Raw genomic sequence first — 5,244 nt, 5'->3', positions numbered from 1 at the left:
CATTCACGCCTGTCGCGACACCATTGGAGGCGGGCTGCAGGATGTTGGGGCGTGAGCGGAAGACGGCCTAGCGGTGTGCGGGACCGTAGCCCAGCTTCATGGAGACGGTTGCGAATGGTCCTCGCCGATACCCCAGGAGCAACAGTGTCCCTAATTTGCTGGGAAGTGGCGGTTCGGTCCCCTACGGCACTGCGTAAGATCCTACGGTCTTGGCGTGCATCCGTGCGTCGCTGCGGTCCGGTCCCAGGTCGACGGGCACGTGCACCTTCCGCCGACCACTGGCGACAACATCGATGTACTGTGGAGACCTCACGCCCCACGTGTTGAGCAATTCGGCGGTACGTCCACCCGGCCTCCCGCATGCCCACTATACGCCCTCGCTCAAAGTCCGTCAACTGCACATACGGTTCACGCCCACGCTGTCGCGGCATGCTACCAGTGTTAAAGACTGCGATGGAGCTCCGTATGCCACGGCAAACTGGCTGACACTGACGGCGGCGGTGCACAAATGCTGCGCAGCTAGCGCCATTCGACGGCCAACACCGCGGTTCCTGGTGTGTCCGCTGTGCCGTGCGTGTGATCATTGCTTGTACAGCCCTCTCGCAGTGTCCGGAGCAAGTATGGTGGGTCTGACACACCGGTGTCAATGTGTTCTGTTTTCCATTTCCAGGAGTGTAGTAAACTGTGTACTTATAAAAGAGGCAGTGTTTTTCTAATAGGTTGAAGGTGGAACAATTTGCAAGTTCCGACTATAACAGCACGTTCAAACTCACTTAAATCTTCATAACTTGCTATTGTAGCAGCAATAACCGATCCAACAACTGGCCAGACACTTGTTGTCTTATATAGGCGCGGCACTCGAACGCCGCGTGGCAATCGAACAATTGCGCGTGCAGTGAGTGTTAATCACATTGTCGTCTGGGAGGTTCTGCTTGTGCAACAACTACATCCGATGGCCACACAAACAAACTTGTTACATCCGTATTACTTACAAAGGGTACACGCTATGAGTCCAGTCGAATTTCCCCAACAGCACGTGGTACCTGCTCGGCAGCATAGAAACACCACTGTTCCCACGTCGAGGTCTGTTCACAGGTAAATGTAGGTTCACTAGGGACTGTGTTCTGAATTTGTGAAACAGCCATGAGCCGACAGTCGAAAACCATCGTGCCACGCACGCACTGGGATTTCAACACTGGTTTGGTGTTAAATTGTTGGCAGTTATTCTGGACGGTCATGTGACTGGGACATACCTCCTTCCACTCAGCCTAACTGATCCAGCATGCTTGATCTTCCTGCAAGAGTATTTGACCCATTCATGGAGGCTGTGGTTTCAGTATGATGGTTCATTATCTCACTTCTTATGTGCAGTTCGGAGACATCTCAACAGACGATATGGTCAAAGATATGTCAAAGTGGTGCAACAGCCTGTCCATGACTCCTATGGACTACTGCTTCTGGGTTTCTGGTCAAAGTTTACTATATGAGACTCCTGTAGAGACAGAGGGAGGTCTGCTGGCACGAGTTCTGACCGCTGCACAGGAAACTGAAGAGGCAGCAGGTGGGATGGAGAGAGTGTACCAGAACATGCTTCGTAGGTACAGTGTCTGTAACAACGTTGGTGGTCGTCGCCACATCGAGGCCCTGTTGTAATACTTCAGTAATGTTCTGTACGTACAGATCGCGGGGTTCTTTTTTGTTTTGGAATAATTTTTAAGTATTAATTCAAACAAATGTGCTTAAGTGATAAATAGATCTTTCGTTGTCTTTCCTTCTGAATTGTTCCCGATCAATAACTGTACTGCGTCGCGCCTAATTCGGTTCCTCAGACGGAAGTGGATGAGTTAAAAATCTGAACTGAACCCGTCCTAGAAGGGAAAATTCACCGTTTCCGGACATGGTTTCCTATTCAATATATTATGTACTCACTCACCTCTACAAGTTCTAGACATTTGTAAAGAGAATGTTCAAACACCCTGTATAACAGAGTATTCATTACTATTTGCTGGAAGTACTCCTATCTCCGTCTTCCCCTGCAGCTACTACCCCCCCAAAAGCTCCCTCTAGTACCATGAAGATTAGTCCCTGATGTCTTAGCGCAGTCCTGTTATCCTGTTCCTTTTCTTGCCAATGTTTTGCATGTTTTCCTTTCTTCGCCGATCCTGCGAGAGGATGTCTTCGTTCCTTGTCTTACCAGTCTACTTAATTTTCAACACTTATCTGTGTTACTCTCAATCCAATACTCTGTACTCATTAGACTGTTTGTTTCATTCAACAAATCCCGTAAGTCTACATCACATTCACTGAGGACAGAAATGTCATCAGCGAATCTTATCATTGATATCCTTTCACCTTGAATTTTAATTCCACTCTCGAACCTCTCTTTTTATTTCCGTCATTGCTTCTTCCATGCGTAGATTGAACAGAATGGGCGAAAGACTGCATCCGTGTATCACATCCTTTTTAATCCGCGCACTTCGTTCTTGGCCTTCTAGTGTTATTGTTCCCTCTTGGTTCTTGTACATATTTCACTAGCATATTACCCGTCTTTTACCATACTCTTATTTTTAACAGAATTAGATCTTACGTCATTCTACATTGTCGAACGATTTTTCTAGGTCGTCAGATAATTTGAGTGTCCACTGATTCTTTTGGAGTCTTCCTTCCATTATCAAGTTCAAAGTCTGAATTGTTTCGGATGTGTTGGCAGAAGAGCCAACACCGTGTAGCTAGAGGAGGCCGAAATGCACGCGTTTAAGCTCACGCAAACTGGCGTGAGGTCTGGAACAAGACAATGTAATTAATATAGCCAATAAGGCACGTTGCTGCTGGAGTACTTAACTTTAATCCATAATTGGTGTACATCGCTCTTGACGGTACATAATTACAATCTCAATATAAACTGGTAATGGCGCCTTGCTAGGTCGTAGCAAATGACATAGCTGAAGGCTATGCTAACTATCGTCTCGGCAAATGAGAGCGTATTTGTCAGTGTAGCATCGCTAGCAAAGTCGGCTGTACAACTGGGGCGAGTGCTAGGACGTCTCTCTAGACCTGCCGTGTGGTGGCGCTCGGTCTGCAATCACTGACAGTGGCGACACGCGGGTCCGACGTATACTAATGGACCGCGGCCGATTTAAAGGCTACCACCTAGCAAGTGTCGTGTCTGGCGGTGACACCACATTTTCTGTGGTGATTTCACCGTTAATAAAGCCGCAGTGGTCGGTATCTATGAGATCCTTAGTTTTCTTTTCCATTCTTCAGTATATTACTGTCCTCTGCAGCTTGGATGCTTGAGCTAAGCTGATTGTGCGATAGTTCTCGCACTTACTTGCTCTTCTCCTACAGCTACCACGGATGGCGTGGCGTTAGATAAGTAATGCAATACATCTTTTCCTCGGCCGATTTCGATTCAAGAAATGCGGAATTTGTTGTGAGACATCGTAGAATATTCCCAGTTCAGATCCCACAGTGTCATGAAGTAGGTAGCGGTGCTATATGTAGCCTTCAAAATGGCGTCTGTTACGGAGTGCGTTCCTGACAGAGAGGCGGTAGTGAATTTCTTTTGGCAAAAATCCTGAGCGTCACAGACATTCATAGGCTCGCAGAATGCCTGCGGAGACATGGCAGTGAACAAAAGCACGCTGAGTCGTTGGGCGGGGCATCTGTCATCATCACGACACCGTCTTGCAAATCTATGCGATTCCCCACTTGCTGGTCGGCCCCACGCAGCTGTGACTGCTGCAATGTTGTAACGTGCGGACGCCCTCATTCGGGATGACTGGCGAATCACAATCAGTCACCTCGCTCTTCAATTTGACATTTCTGTTGGTAGTGCAGACACACCCTTCCACTAGTTGCGGTGCTTAAAGATGTATGCCTGCTGGGTTCCTTGCCACCTAACAGAAGACTAAAGATCAACGAAAGATCATCTGCGCGGAAACGTTTGCATGTTACGAGGCTGATGGTGACAATATTTGGCCGAACATCATTACAGGCGATGAACCATGGATTCGTCACTTCGAACCGGAAACAAAGCTGCAATCCATGCAGTGGCGCCACACCACCTCTCCTCCAAAAAAAAAAAAAAAAAAAGTTCAAAGCTGCAACCTAGCTGGTAAAGCCATGGCGACGATCCTGTGGGACTCTGAAGAGGTTATTCCATTCGAACTACTCTCTCATGGTGCATCGATCAATTCTGAAGTGTATTGTCCTACCCTCAGGAAACGGCCTTGCCTCAGTGGATACACCGGTTCCCGTGAGATCACCGAAGTTAAGCGCTGTCGGGCGTGGTCGGCACTTGGATGGGTGACCATCCAGGCCGCCATGCGCTGTTGCAATTTTTCGGTGTGCACTCAGCAATTGAGGAGCTACTCGACCGTATAGTAGCGGCTTCGGTCAAGAATATCATCATAACGACCGGGAGAGAGGTGTGCTGACCCCATGCACCTCCTATCCGCATCCTCTTCTGAGGATGACACGGCGGTCGGATGGTCCCGGTAGGCCACTCGTGGCCTGAAGACGGAGTGCTATTGTTCTACCCTCAGGAAACCGAACACTTATGTTCTACCTATTCGTCGCGACGAAGGAGCAAACGAACTTGTCCTCCATGACAACGCAAGACCTCATACAAGTCTACTCCCAAGAAGAGTAGCTCACAAAACTTCATTGGACTGTTCTTCCTCATCGACCCTACAGCCCGGATCTCACACCTTCCGGCTTCCTTCTATATGGCATAATGACCGACGCACTCCGGTGGAAGCGGCAGGTGGTTCATGTGGGGGTTATTGGTGCAGCAAGACGTTGCACCCTACGTCGACTAGTAGAGTGGTGCTATGCCAGAATACAGGCCCTCCAAGTAAGGTGGGAAATAATGTGGTGTACTGGTATCCTGAATAGATCCAACCTGCCACGCCGAGCCACTCGTATTTAAGTCATAAGACGAATTCGGTCATTGTTACGGATGTATTTTGGGCATTTATCAGAACCACACAAGGGAAGACAGGATTAGGAGAGTAAGAGCGGACGGCGCGACACGCAGTGCGTCACTTCACGGGCTGCGTGTGGGGAGGGGGAGGGTGCGCGGATCCGCTTAACACACTTCCGTGAAGCCCTGCAATGGCGCAGGGTCGTGGGCGAGCAAGCAGCCAGGCGCGCAGCGACCCTGTTGGCGGGCTCTGAGGATGTGTGCTCTGGCGAAGCCTTCCCGCTCATCCCACGAGTCCCGTAAAACGTGCACGTGAC

General features: G+C 49.2%; 1 pseudogene; it reads left to right on the top strand.

Moving 5' to 3' along the window:
• The first annotated feature begins 4,222 nt into the window (after positions 1-4,222).
• Positions 4,223-4,340, top strand: LOC126417911 (5S ribosomal RNA; annotated as a pseudogene).
• Positions 4,341-5,244: the final 904 nt, after the last annotated feature.

The sequence above is a fragment of the Schistocerca serialis genome, chromosome 8 (assembly GCF_023864345.2).
Source record: "Schistocerca serialis cubense isolate TAMUIC-IGC-003099 chromosome 8, iqSchSeri2.2, whole genome shotgun sequence".
Taxonomy (NCBI): Eukaryota; Metazoa; Arthropoda; class Insecta; order Orthoptera; family Acrididae; genus Schistocerca; species Schistocerca serialis.
The sequence above is the reverse complement of the archived record's forward strand: the minus strand, read 5'-3'. Positions and strand labels throughout refer to the sequence as shown.